Source organism: Narcine bancroftii, chromosome 2 (genome assembly GCF_036971445.1).
Source record: "Narcine bancroftii isolate sNarBan1 chromosome 2, sNarBan1.hap1, whole genome shotgun sequence".
Taxonomy (NCBI): domain Eukaryota; kingdom Metazoa; phylum Chordata; class Chondrichthyes; order Torpediniformes; family Narcinidae; genus Narcine; species Narcine bancroftii.
The window spans coordinates 311,575,152-311,590,556 of record NC_091470.1 but is presented as its reverse complement, the minus strand read 5'-3'; the positions used below and the strand labels follow the sequence as shown (position 1 = coordinate 311,590,556).

General features: G+C 40.1%; 1 pseudogene; it reads left to right on the top strand.

Annotated features, from left to right (window-relative positions):
• The first annotated feature begins 681 nt into the window (after window positions 1-681).
• Window positions 682-8,155, top strand: LOC138752231 (phosphoserine aminotransferase-like; annotated as a pseudogene).
• The last annotated feature ends 7,250 nt before the right edge of the window (window positions 8,156-15,405 follow it).

The window sequence follows — 15,405 nt, the reverse complement described above, 5'->3', positions numbered from 1 at the left end:
AAGAGTCAAATATTAAGGCAACATCTGACATGCAGGATGAAATACAACCAGGTGACAATGTGTCAAATGTTGGAAGCAGGAGAAGCAAACAAAATTCCTCTGAATCAAGCTCCCGAGTTTCCAGTCCAACATCTGCTGAGGCTGAAGGGGTTGCATTTGTCGCACAACAAAAATGGCTTAAGGATAAACATGCCTTGGAAGAGCAGGAACAGCAGCTAAGGAGGGAAAAAGGAGAAGCTGGAGCTGGATGTAAACTTTGCTACTAATATGGCCTAGTGGGAGGGTACTAGGAGCCTCAAAGGGATCTGGTGTCTGAAGCTGCTTATCTGAAGTGAGTATGGAGTCATATTTTGAATGAGGACAACAGGAAAAGAAAGCACTTAATGCTAAGGCAGATCCTTTTGTACCACAGTTACAAGACATGCATGGACAAATCCTCCCAAAGCAAGGTGTTACCAATCCACAAACACCAATATTAACAACCGCAGATGGAGATGTAGGTCAATTCCATTCTTTCACCACAGTTTCCCGGACACTCCAGTTAATCATCAGGAATCTGGGTGAACATGCATGTGTGGCATCTCCAGCTATATTACCTGCTACAAACAACGGTGTACAGAGCATTGTATTCACAGCCATAGAAAGGGAAAATGAAATCACTGCATTATTAATCCAGCTACGATGTTTCTCTTCCATGCCAAAGAAGGAGATTTTCAAGTTTTTGATGGTGAGCCACTTCAGTACCAAGCATTCATTAAATCCTTTGAACACAGTATTGAAAGTAAGAGCAAAAGCCCCAGAGATTTTCTCTATTATCTGGAACACTACTCAGAGGTCAGCCAAGGGAACTTGCAAGGAGTTGCTTACATATGGCCCAGACAGGGGATACACCACCCTATCTACAGGAGCATTTTGGTAATGAACATAAAATTGCTACAACTTGTAGGGAAGAAGGCTCTTTCATGGTCATCAATAAAACTGGATGACACAAAACCTCTACAGATAATGCACCCTCTTTCTAAGAGGATGTTGTAAGAGAGAGAGAGGGAATTCAGTTCTGCAATTTTACAGTCAACAGCAGCAGCTTGGACTGGAACAGGACAAGCTGGCAAGCTTGTGGAAAACCCCATTTGGAAGATGGGTTGTGAGTGCTTAGTTCAACCTAGTCAAAGCCCTTGTGGTTCATAAAGCAGGAGAGGACTGGCTGCATAATGTGTCACTTGAAATAAGGAAAACAAAAAGGAACTCTGTGACCTGAAAGAAAGAGGTTATCATCTGGAGAACTCTGAGGGGGCAAGTTTCTTCAACAAGACACTGAAGTGGCTGGTTACAAGGAATCAGTTGTGGGTGTCCAGTGAACAACAACTCTCTGAAAACAGGCAACAACCTTCCTGAGTGGTAACCATTTACCTTTCAAGCACCAAAACCTGGTGAAGTTCATAAATGTTAAATTCTGTGAACAGTATAAGAATTGCCTGCAACCAGTAAACTTGAAGGAATGAGAAGTGAGATTGGACTGTGAATCAAAGAACTTTTATAAACTTACATACATGTGTGCTTAGAATTAGAAGTTAGGTTAGTTAATTAATAGTGATATGATAAAGATAATTAAAAGCAACTTTTGTTTAAGTAACCATTTGTCTTGGTGAATATCTATTGCTGCTGGGTTTTGGGATCCTCTGGGCTTGTAACAAGGCCAATATACCAAATTCTTCACCACCCTATCTACAAATGACTCAATTATCAGAGAATTATGTACAATAATTCCCAAATCCCTTTGTTCTACTGCACTCCTCAATTGTCTATCATTTAATGTGCATGACCTTTGCTGATTAGTCCTACCAAAATGTAGCATCTCACATTATCAGTATTAAACTCCATCTGCCATCTTTCAGCCCACTCTTCTAACTGTCCTATATTCCACTGCAAGCTTTGATAACCTTCTTCACTGTCCACAACACCATCAATCTTTGTATCATCTGAATACTTACTAATCCAATTTACCACCCTATCATCTAGATCATTAATATATATGACAAACAACAATGGACCCACTGATCCCTGGGGCACTCTACTAGTCACCAGCTTCCAATTTAACCATATAACAATTACAGCACGGAAACAGTCCAATTTGGCCCTTCTAGTCCGCACTGATCCAATTACCCTCCTCTAATCCCACTTACCAGCACTCTGCCCATATTCCTCCATCCCCCTCCCATCCATATACTTATCCAACTCTTTCTTCAATGACAAAATTGACACTGCCTCCACCACCTTTCCCGGAAGCCCATTCCACACAGTAACCATTTTCTGAGTAAAGAAGTTCCCCCTCATGTTATTTCTAAACCTTTGCCCATCAACTCTCAACCATGACCTCTTGTATCCATCTCTCCTACTCTCAATGGGAAAAGCCTTTCCACATCTACTCTATCTATCCCTCTCATTATCTTAAAACACCTCTTTCAAATCCCCTCTCAACCTTCTACACTCCAAGGAATAAAGACCTTATTTGCTCAATCTTTCCTTGTATTCCAGATGCTGAAATCCAGGTAACATTTTTGTAAATCTTCTCTGCACTTTCTCTATCTTGTTAATATCCTTCCTATAAATCGGTGACCAGAACTGTACACAGCACTCTAAATTTGGCCTCACCAATGCCTTGTACAGTTTCATCATTACTTCCAAACTCTTATATTCTATGCACTGATTTACATAGGCAAGCATACTAAAGGCCTTCTTAATTACCCTATCCACATGTGCTCCTACCTTCAGGGAACAATGCACCGATATTCCTAGATCTTTCTGCTCCACTGCATTCTTCAATGCCTTCCCATTTACCACCTATGTCTTGCTTTGATTATTCTTTCCAAAATAAAGCACCTCACACTTATCAGCATTAAACTCCATCTGCCATCTTTCTGCCCACTCCTCTAAGCAGTTTAAATCCCTCTGCAATCTTTGAAAACACTCTTCATCATCCACAATTCCCACCTATTTTAGTATCATCTGAATATTTACTAATCCAATTTACCGCCCTATCCTCCAGATCATTAATATATATGACAAACAGCAATGGTCCCAATACCAAACCCTGAGGTACACTGCTTGTCACGGGCCTCCATCCTGACAAACAGTTATCTGCTACTACTCTCTGGCACCTTCCTTCCACCCACTGTTGAATCCATTTGACTATCTCCAAATTAATACCCTGGGACTTAGCCTTCCTAACTAATGTCCCATGCAGAACCTTATTGAATGCCTTACTGAAGTCCATATAGATAACATCCACTACTCTACCCTCAACAACATTCCTAGTCACCTCTTCAAAAAATGCAACAAGATTGGTCAAACACGACCTTCCACGCACAACTCCATGTTGAGTGTCCCTGACCCTCCATATACTTATAAATACTATCTCTAAGAACACTTTCCATTAATTTACCTACCACAGACATCAAACTTGCAGGCCGATAATTGCTAGGCTTGCTCCTCGAACCATTTTTAAACAAAGGAACCACATGTGCAACATGCCAATCCTTCGGCACTATACCTGTCTCTAATGACATTTGAAAAATCACTGCCAGAGCCTCCGCTATTTCCTCACTAACTTCTCTCAAGGTCCAGGGGAAAACCTTAATATGTTTCAAAAGCTCCAGTACTACCTCTTGAACACTATGGTCTCCATATATACCCGCTTTGCTTCCTTTACCCTGCACAGTTCAATATCCTTCTCCTCAGTAAATACTGAGGAAAAGAAATTGTTCAAGACCTCCTCCATCATCTCTTTTGGCTCCTGTTAGGTCTGTTTTGTTCATGAATGAGTGAGACAAACACCAGGCTGAGTCGAAATCAGGGTTCTTTGTTCTTTATTACCGGATTGTAACACTTGCGACTAAACATGTTAGTCGGAGAATGCATTCTGCCGTTATCAGCAAAATGGTGATTTTTTATACCCTTGGATATGTGCTTAGAACATCATCATATCATTACTTGTCCAATGACTAAAACTGTTGCTATCCTTTCCCTGCTAGCTTCCTGCCTCTCAATCCATCAATGTCTCTCTTATCTTGTAAGTACAAGGATGCATTTACATCTTGTTACAGCCCTGTACAGGGCAGGGTAACTCCTTACACATTCCCATCTCATGATGTTTTACCTTACACTCCACACACATTTGTCCTTTCTGATTCTATATTGGACCAATTTTATCTCTCACTTTCCTTTTGCTATTTACATATTTGTAGAAACCCTTTGGATTTATTTTCACCCTGCTTGCTATAGACACCTCATACCTTTTAGCTTTTCTAATTTCTTTCTTAAGATTCTTTTTACATTCAATATAGTACCCAAACATCTCCATTTTTCCCTGTTCCTTATATTTATTGTAGTACTCCCTCTTTTTTCGAACCAAGTTTCCAATATCCCTTGAGAACCATGGCTCCCAAACTTTTGACCTGACCTTTCAACCTAACAGGTATATAAAGATTTTGTACTCTTAAAGTCTCTCCTTGAAAACACTTCAATTTATCTATTACATCCTTCCCAGAAAACAAATTGTCCCAATCCACCCCTTGTAAATCCTTTTGCATCTCCTCAAGCCTAGCTTTTCCCCACTCAAAAACCTCAACTCTGGGCCCAGACCTATCCTTTTCCATTATTACCTTGAAGCTAATGGCACTATGATCACTGGACCCGAAGTGCTCCCCCACACATACCTCTGTCACCTGAACCATCTCATTCCACAACAGTAAATCCAACACAGCTCCTTTAGTTTGTACCTCCACGTATTGATGTAAAAAGCTATCCTGCACGCATTTTACAAATTCCAACCCATCCACCCCTTTCACGGAATGGGTTTACCGATCAATATTCGGAAAATTAAAATCTCCCACAATCACTACCCTGTGCTTATTACAAATATCTGCTATCTCCCTACTAATTTGTACTTCTAATTTGCGTTCCCCATTCGGTGGTCTATAATACACCCCTATAATTATAACTTGCCCTTTCCCATTCTTCAAATCCACCCAAATAGCCTCCCTGGATGAGCCTTCTATTTTTTCGCACCTAAGCACTGCTGTAATATTTTCTCTAACAGGTAGTGCAACCCCACCCCCTCTTGCCACCCCCTCCCTTAGTTCTATCACACCTAAAGCAATGAAATCCAGGAATATTTAGCTGACGGTCACATCCCTCCTGTAACCATGTTTCACTAGTCACTACCACGTCTTACTTCCAAGTGTCAATCCATATCTTCAGCTCATCCACCTTCCTTACAATGCTCCTAGCATTAAAATGTATGCATTTTAGAGATATCCCACTTTTTACTTCCTGCATGCCCCTATCTTTTCCAACAGCTCTCTTATGATGTTTTGCAATCAACCTCTGTCCATCTTCATATAGAACATCCCCTTTTTTATCCACCACTACTCTCTGGCATCTCCCATCCAACCATTGTTGAATCCATTTCACTACTTCAACATAAATACCTAATGATTGAACCTTTTCTAACTAACCTCTTGCGGAACGTCGTGAAAGGCCTTGTAGGCAACATCCACAGCTTTCCCCTTGCAACCTTCTTAGTAACCTCCTCGAAAAACTCTGATTTGTTAAACATGATCTACCAAGTACAAAACTATGTTGATTACTCCTAATTCCTGTCTTTCCCAATAATTGTATATACCGTCTCTAAGAACACTCTCCATTAGTTCACCCACTACTGACGTCAGACTCACAGACCCATAATTACCAGATTTACTTTTGAAGCCTTTATTAAACAGTGGAACAACATGAGCTAGCCTCCAATCCTCTGGAACTTCCTCCTTGGCCAGTGACATTTTAAATATTTCTGTCAGAGCCGCCACTATTTGTACACTAGCCTCCCTCAGTCCTAGGGAATATCTTGTCAGGACCCAGAAATTTATCCACATTTATTCTCTTTAATGAGGAAGTAGTTTTGGCTATTTTAATCTGTATATTATCCATGATCTCACAACCAGTTTTTCTTGCTTCTCCTGGTTCAATATTCCTTTCCTTAGTGAACGCTGAAGAAAAAAAATTTAAAAATTTCCCCATTTCCCCCATCTCTTCTTGCTTCTCACATCGCCTACCCCTCTGATTCTCAAGGGGCCCAATTTTATCCCTCACTATTCTTTTACATTTAATGTACCCGTAGAAACCCTTTGGATTTATTTTTTACCTTGCTTCCAAAGCAGCCTCAAATCTCCTTTTAGCTTTTCTAATTTCTTTGATTTTTTTAAATACTCCTTATATTCCAAAAGCACCTTATCTATTCCCTGCTGTCTCTACCTGTTGTACACATTCCCCTTTCTCAGAACCACTTCCCAATATCCTTCGAAAGCCAAGGCTCCCTATATTTTCTAACCTTTCCTTTAAGCCTCACAGGGACATACTGACTCTGTACTCTCAAAAATTCCCCTTTGAATATCCTCCATTTATCTGTTGCATCCTTCCCTGAAAATAAATTATCCCCTCTAAATCCTTTTGCATCTCCTTGAAATTTGCCTTATTCCAATCAAGAATCAAGGAGTGAGCAATGTCCTCAAGGATGTCTTCCTACCTTGGTACAAAGCATACAGATTTTTTATTCAGAATATTCAGAGATTGCAGAAGGAAGAGGGTATTCAATTTCTTTCCATTGGAAGTATAGTTGAGGACAGTGACAACCTCATGGATAAATGGATGCTTTCATTTACACAATCCTTAATCCAATTTTCCAAAGCAGAAATGGAAGCATGCAGACTCTACACCGTGGAGCCCAGACTAGTCAAATTTGTGGACATACTCACGAACTGGTACATGTGAATAAATTGTAGAAGGTTAAGGGGGAAAATGGTACTGAGAATTGTGAAGGAGCTTTGGAAGCTTTGTTTGCTGTTTTATTCAGCTGATGGCACCCATCACACCATTTATCACTGAACTCGTGTTCCAGAATGTAAGGCACTTGGTTGATACATCCACTGGAGAAAATAAGGATACACAAAGCATTCCCTTACCTCAAGTAAGGGAATCTGTTATTGATAAATTTATTGAGGCAGCAGTGGTCCAAATGCAGCCAGTTATTGAGCTTGCAAGTGTGATCTGAGAAAAAAAGCCCTTCTTGTTAAGTGCCCTTTGAAACAAGTTCTGGTTATGCACCAGGATTAAGTACAAAAAGAGCTGTTTGATTATGGACTTTTTGGAATTTATGTTCTGGAAATGAGCCATAGATCAGTGGACATCATCAAAATTGTCAACACTGCAGAAAATGACCTGCAAGAACTACTAAAAATTCCTGAAAACTACAAAGTGATCTTTCTCCATGGAGGTGGACTGGATAATTCAGAGATGTACCTTTAAATCTCTTGAGGAGTGCAAATGATGTGGTTACTGGAACCAAAGAAGCAGAGAAATGTGAAGTGAATATTATGCACTCCAGGATTGATGCTTGCAGAAATATTCCTAATCCAAGCAATTGGAATTTGAACCTGAATGTCTCCTGTTTACTTCAGTGCCAACGGTGTGAAATTCCCCTTTATCCCAGACATAATGGGAACTGTGCTGGACTGTGACATGTCCTCAAGTTTTCTTTCATAGCCAGTGGATGTAATTAAGTTTGGTTTGATGCTTGCTGGTGCTCAGAAAAAAATTGGATGTGCTGAGCTGACAGTGGTAATAATCAGAAAGGATCTTCTAGGATACGCTCTGAAAGTATGTCCAGTCATTTTTGACTAGAAATTGAAAGGGAGTTGCAGTTCTATGTGCAACACATCACCAACTTACAGTATTCACATTAAGGGATTGGTCCTGCAATGGATCAAAAATTCTGAGGGTGCTGAAGCAAGTGCCTTGAAATCAAAGCTAATTTATTATGTAATTGATTGAGCCGATGGATTCTATGGGTGTCTGGCTGCCTCAACCTGCAGAAGCACAATGAATATTGAGTTTCTTGACAAAACTGCCAAAAATAAAGGGCCACAGGTCTGTCAGAGGAATTTGAATTTCCTTATATAGTGCTGTGACAGTGGAAGAAGCCCAAAATCTGACTTCATTTTGGGCTTTTTTGGACTTTCCCCTTGCTCACTACACAATCTATAGACTTTACTGGTCCAAAGTGCTGGTAAAGATCACTCTTTTCAAGGGTATGTGCTGGTAACTTCTGGCCTTATGAAGAAAGAAGATCTACATAATATTGGAATTTACTGTATTTGATTGTTGTTTATAATTGTGTAATTATTATTTGAAACATAATAATTAAGGGTTGGTGTAAGGGACAAAGATATGTTGCTTACCATTGTCAGTTCGGCTGCAGGTGTCGGTGACATCCCTGGGTCCGGAGGCTGCTGCGTTCTTTATCTTCCGCTGCGCATGTGCTGTTGACTGGCATTGATGGCAAGTGGATGGGGGTTTGGAGAGTCGTTAGCCTGCGTTGACTGTAATGGCGGGATAGACGTTGGGTGAGCGAGGCTCTGATATTTTCTGTTGACCATTATCGAGGGGATTGAATGTTATGTTACCAAAGAGTCTTGTCATTTTACATTAGACATTGACTGTTACCATGACCAAGGTTAAGAATGTTACCATGGACATTACAAGTTCATTTGTGTTCATTAATAAACCTTTTTAAAGCTCATCCATACTTGGTTGTGAATTCCTTGAACATGTCAAAGTAAAGAAGCCACTTAGCCTCCGAGTAGCCTTTTTAAGGAATAGTAATCACTTTATCACTCTCTTTATTCCCAATCTATAAGGATGTTTTAGCACCAGGAATGGAACTATGTTAAAAGTCACTCTCAGTTTTACTCTAGACAGATTACCTGGATGCTTTTTTACCAAGTACATATTGCATGGAGTTTTAATCAATTTTATTTGTGGTGTAAATATCAAGTCCCCAAATTCTGATTCCTGCTGCAATCTCAAATCCTTGGATGGTCAGCACTTTTAGTCTCGGATAGCAGAAGAATTTTAAGACAATGTGTTATTGTTTTAAAGTGGTGATTGCTGGAAAATATCTTGGTCTGTAGCTGATTGGTAGCATCTGGGGAGCATTGATGGGAATATGGGAAGAATAAAATGTGATTAGTGTAAATGGGTACTTGATGGTTGGTCTGGACCTGATGGGTTGAACAGCTAGTTTCAAAGCTGTACGATTTAGATTTAGACATACAGGACTGCAATAGGCCAATTAGGCCTATCTTAAAAAGTTGAAATTTGCACAATTTCAATTAAACAGGCCATCAACATTCACACATTAGGAATAGACTTGTTGCTGAGGGATTGCTATCCACGAAGTCTTTCACCACCAAGAATTAACATTTGTAGTGGAAAAAATATGGAAAAATTAAAAAAAAGAAATAGAAGGACATTTTATTACAGTCAGTTCTTCTCTATCCGATGCAAAGTTCTCTTCTTCTCTACAAAGCAGCATTTATTACCTTGCCTCATGATTCAGTGATTTTGCAACTTCCAGTTTACAGCAGCTGATCAGATTTTACTGACACTGTTATTTATTCTTTGAATGAGCTATGCAATATTTTTAATAAATACCATGGGTTGAATTTTTAACCGCATTCTCCTAATCGACAACCATGATTGACTCATAAAAATCTCAGAGAATAGTGTTAAGCACTTTTTTGGAATAGTGTTACAGGGCAGCACGGTTGGTTATAGCACCAGTGGTCGGGTTCAAATACAAGCTGTATGAAAGAAGTTTGCACGTTCTCCCCGTGTCTGCGTGGGTTTTTTTCTGTGGGCTCTGGTTTCCTCCCACCCTTAAAAACTGTACTGGGGTGTAGGTTAATGGGGTGTTAATTGGGCAGCAAGGATTCATAGGGCCGCATTGGCCTATTGCAATCCTGTATGTCTAAATCTAAATCGTACACTTTGAAACTAGCTGTTCAAAACCAAGGGATCAGGCCAACCATCAAGCACCTGTTTACACTAATCACATTTTATTCTTCCCATATTCCCATCAATTCTCCCCAGATTCTACCACTCAGCTACAGACCAAGAGCAATCTATGGAGGCCATTTAACCTACTGATTCACAACTGGCGTGGTGACAGGGTGAAAGTGCAACGTGCACACAGGCAGAACCAGAGGTCACAAATGAACCTAGATCATTGCAGCTGTGGCATCAACTGTACTGGCTGTACAACTGTGCTACTGCTGGTGGGAAGGACTGGCAATGTATTTGATTCCACAAAAAGGTCATGAACTTCCTAATAGCACTAAGAAAACAGTCAGTGTGCATTAACTGCAAAATCTTGGCCAATCTCTTAAATTTCCAGTGACCATCATGAAATAGAAAACTGTTCTGTATTCCCGTCTCCTGGAATTCAATAGGAGAATCGAGCCATCTGTGCTGCTCAAACTGAGAGCTGTAAGTAATACAAACCAAACCAAGGACTATTTCTGCCAGTCCATAATGTACCATATAATTCATTTATCTACTCAAAAATATTTTTCTCACTTATATTTCTTTTGCAGGTGTTTCAATAATTTCTATTCTCAATTCTGTATTTGTGAATTTTATCTCAATGAGTTACTTGTATTTACTGTCATTTTAATAATGTTTCTGGTGGGAATGAGTTTGGCGGTGTACATCTCTTGTGCACCTCCCTTCCTTCTTGTCTCTGACATGGCTGTTTACCTTGCTAAGGGAGGATAGGGGCAAAAAACAGGAAGAAAACCCAGTGTTATTTTATCTTCTAAAGGGAGCGAATAAATGCTGGAAAACACCTCCATGAGTTGTCTCTTTTCCTACGCCCTATGTGAATCCATCATACTGGTGCCATGACTCACCCTTATGGGATACCTTTGGTGCTGGTTTTCTTGATACTGGCCCTTTGAAAATTGTTAGTTGTAATGTTTTCTTTGGTGCATTCTGTGAATATTCATATTCAAAGAAATTCAGTAGGGATGGGAGTAACAGAGTTAAAATGTGTTTTAATAATTTCTATTCTCAATTCTGTATCTGTACATGTACACCATGTCACCAATTAGCACAAAATAATGCCAGAAGCCATAAGTGTGGTGAAAAATACTGCCAGAAGAATCAATGGTTGAGCAGAATCTTTTGGGAACCTGCATCAGCCACATTGGAAAGACACACAGGAGACGGTAAATGCTGGAATCTGGAGTTAAATACAAGCTGTCGGAGGAACTCAGTGGTTTGAGCAGTGTCAGCTAGAGAAAAAGAACAGTTGATTTTTCAGGTTGGAACCCTTTGTCAAGACTGGAAATGTGGAGAAGAGAAGCAAGTGTGTCAGGAACAGGCTGGGAGAAATAAGGACAACGGTCCACATAGGATTGGTGAGCAAGGGAGAAGTGAAGTTTGAGCATGATGGACAGATGCAGAAGATTGGCAGATGCCAGCCAAAGAGAGAGAGGAAGTTAGGAAAAACAAAGGGGTCAGGTGGAGGATATTTTGGTTGTCTTTGTATGCATACTTCTGGTAAGAAGGTAAAGCATCTATTCACATGGAATATTCAAAATTGCCCTTGATCCAAAAATTGAGATGTTTCTCCAAAACAGCTTTTGCTTCATAATGTAAACCTTCTTCTCATTGCCACAATTGCTAACCACTTGTATTGAGACCTGGTTCCAGACACACCAGCCAAGTGAAACATCAGCTGGGCACATACCTTGTCAAGGTCTCAATCTTCTAAAACCCAGGACAGTAAATTCAGGAATCAATCTGAGGAATGATTGCTGAATTTCATCACATTTTGAAATCTTGACTGGTTCTTTGATAAATACTAGCACATCTGATCTGAGTCCAATATTTTCTGTGGTTGGTGTGATATTTCTAGCCTATGCGGATTTACCATTTGCATTTAGTGGTCGGTACAATGCTATTACAGCACCAGCAATCCAGGTTTGAATCTGCCTTTAAGGAGTTTGTATGCACTCCCCAGGTTTTCCTGGGTACGCTGAGTTCTTCCCACCATCCAAAAACGCGCAGGGTTGGTAGGTTAATTAGTGGCATGGATTTCAATGACCAGAATCAACTTCTATCGTGTTGTAATTATATTTTAAAAATTACATTTAACTTTTTTGTTTACTAGCTCTGCGCACTTTCAAAGGATTTTTGTTTAATTAGACTGCTGAATTTTAGAGAATCCACTGATTAATGCACAACGAGCCTGTCTTCTTGGCGTGAAGGAAGGTGGCCACTGAATTCTGTTTCCAGTTACCAGTACCCTTCAATCTTGTACATTGTCCCTGGAACATGTAAGGGCAAAATAGAGGCATGAACTAGAGTACCGGTGCTCCGTGAAATCCAGCAATTATTCTTAATGCCAATACCTGGAGCTCCAACAATTGTGGAACTCCCAACATTTCTACCTTATTCCTAGAATTTCAATGAGCTTACAAGCTGCAATTTTCTTGTGTCAATGAATATACAGATATCAAATATAAGAAACTGGAGTATGAGTAGACAATTCACCCCTAAGCCTGTTCTGCCATAACATGAGTTAATTGCTGATCAAACAATCATCACATGTTTCTAGCCTAGTCCAATGTCCCACTATTCTTTTGAAGTTTAGACTTATATTGGAATCTTAGAGTCAGAATGTGGAAATAGGCCTTGCTCACACCAACCAAAATATCCCACCTATGTTCATCCACCTGCCTGCATTTGGCCAAAATCCCTCTAAACCTATCCAATCCATCCAAAATTTTCTTAACTATTGCAACAGTGCCTACCTTGACCATCTCTTCCAGCCTCTGTGCAAAAAAGCTACAGCTCAGGTTCCCATTAAATCTCTTCCCCCTCACCTGAAACCTATGCCCTCTGGTTGCTAATTCCTTTGCTCTGGGCAAAAACTGTGTATGTTCACCCCATCTATTCCTCATGATTTTCTATAAATTTATGAGATCACCCCTCATCCTCCTGTGCTCCAAGGAAAAAAGTAGTGTGTTCCATGTATCCATCACTCACTATGTTAAAAAAATCTACCTAAACTTTCTCCCCTAAAACTCCACTAAATCTACTTAAAATATCTCCCCTAAACTTACCTTAAACAGATGTACTCAGGTATTGGCTATGCCACTCTGAGTTAAAAGTGCTGACTGTCCACTCTATCTATGCCTCTCATAATCTTATACAGGTCATATTAACCTCTCTTCTGGTAGATTCAGCCTTTCAACCAAATAGTTGATAACATTTGTGAACAGTTGAGGTCCACAAGACATGGCCTGCCAACCTCAGAAGGACCCATTTATCCTGTGATTTTTTTTTAATTACTCAAAAGCAAAACAGACTGTCTGATAGAAGTAGACTAGAGTGAATTTTAATTAGAATTAGAGTATCAGTATAGAAACAAACTAAAGCCTTTAGTTCATTTGTTGATAATTAGATCTTGTCTATTAGCATTTATTTTGTGGGCCATTCATGTACAAATGACGCACATGAACTGTCTTCACAAAAGTAGAAAGATGTCAGTTTTCACCAAACCATTTATTAAGATATTTTTCGAAACATGAAATCCAGGCTGATGTCAATCTATGGATTACAAAGTAACACCACAAAATCTCAATGTGACTCTTGGTGTACAAACTATTGCACTCTAAGAATTTTTTTTTGTAATATTTATGTTAGTGTTTTCTCTATGACTCTGTCTTCAATGTGCTTCAAGGTCAAAAGAAGAGTGGGATATTGTACTAGGCCAGGAACATCGGATGAGATGTTCTCATTCTATATCAGACCAGACTTCAGCGTAAATGTTCTACCCGTGCTCCAGTTACTTAAATCCGATATTTGTATATCCATTGACGTATAATAATATTTGCAGTTTGTAAGCTCATCAGAAATCATAGGAATAAGGTAGAAATGTTTGCCTGGCAATCTGTTTTACAATGGAAAAATAGTTAAAAGCTCATGGCTTCAGGCTGTCATTCTCAACCTTTTCAAAATTCACTACACAATAGCTGGGTTTATCAAACAGCCACAAGGGCAATAAGATGGCCCTGGCTCTGACAATGTTTTTACATCTGATAGCTTTTCGTTATATTTTCAAGACTACTTCTTATTGTTTTTCCAGTCCATCTCCAATAATTTTGACTTTGGCCAGCCAAAGATATTGATGTTTTCAGTCCTCAGTTGCTTTGATAATACAGTCATTTAGATTGAATTGGCTCAAAGAAAAATAGTTAAAAAGAGAAATCAAAATATTGCTGATGTTGGGAAATAAAAACAGTAAAAAAAAATTGAAAATACTCAGCAGATAAGACAGATGTGTAAAAAGAAAAAAATTAATGATGCAGGTCAATGATCTCTGACCTGGAATTTATTTATAGTTTCTGATGAGTTTTGGATCTGCAAAAGACTGGTGCAGTGGTTAGCAATGATGTCTCACAACTCAAGTCACTTGGATTTGATCCTAATCCTTTTGTTGGCTACAGGGAGAAATCCATTCTACAAGCCCACACAGGCAAGGCCCTGCAACTCTTCCTCTTCTACATTGACAAATAGTTTGGTGCTGCCTCATGTATCCATGATGGGCTTGTCAACTTCACCAGTTTGCTGCCGACTTCCACCCTCATCTCAAATTCACTTGGTCCATCTCTAGCAACACACTCCTTTTCTTCGATCTCTCTCTCTCTCCATCTCAGGAGACAAATTCTCTACAGACATCTTCTATAAACCCACCAACTCCCACAGCTACTATGACTACACCCCTTCACACCCTGTTCCCTGTAATGATTCCATTCTCTTCTCTTGATTCTTTCATCTCCTCCTCATCTTCTGCCAGGATATGGACTTCCATGCTACATCATGAGAGATGGCCTTGTTTTTCCAAACAACATGGCTTTCCCTCTACCACAATCAATGGCCCTCACACTCATATCCTCCATTACCTGCACATCTGCTCTGGCCTTCCCCACCCCCACGTGCAATAAAGACAAGGTTCCCCTTGGGCTCACAATTCTGTCAGCTTCCACATCCAACATATCCTCCACTGCTATTTCCACCACTAGATCTGTCTCCTCCCCTCTCCACCTTCTGCAGGGACCACTCCTTCTGTGACTCACTTGTTCACTCCACCCTCCTCACCAATCATCGCCTTGGTACCTATCTCTGTGACTGCAGGATATGCTCCACTTGTGTCCACACCTCCTCCTTCATTGCCATTCAGGGCCCCAAACAGTCCTTCCAAGTGAAGCAAAATTTCGCTTGTGAATCTGCAGAGATCATATACTGCATCTGATGCTCGACTTGTGGTCTCCCCTACATCAGAGAGACTGGGCACAGACTGGAAGATCGATTTGTTGAGCACCTTAACTCTGTCCACCACAATAGCACGAATCACCCCAGTGGCCATCCATTTCATTTTTCTGTCCCATTCCCAATCTGCTCATGGTCTCTTGTGCTGCAAGACTGAAACCACCAAATTGGAGA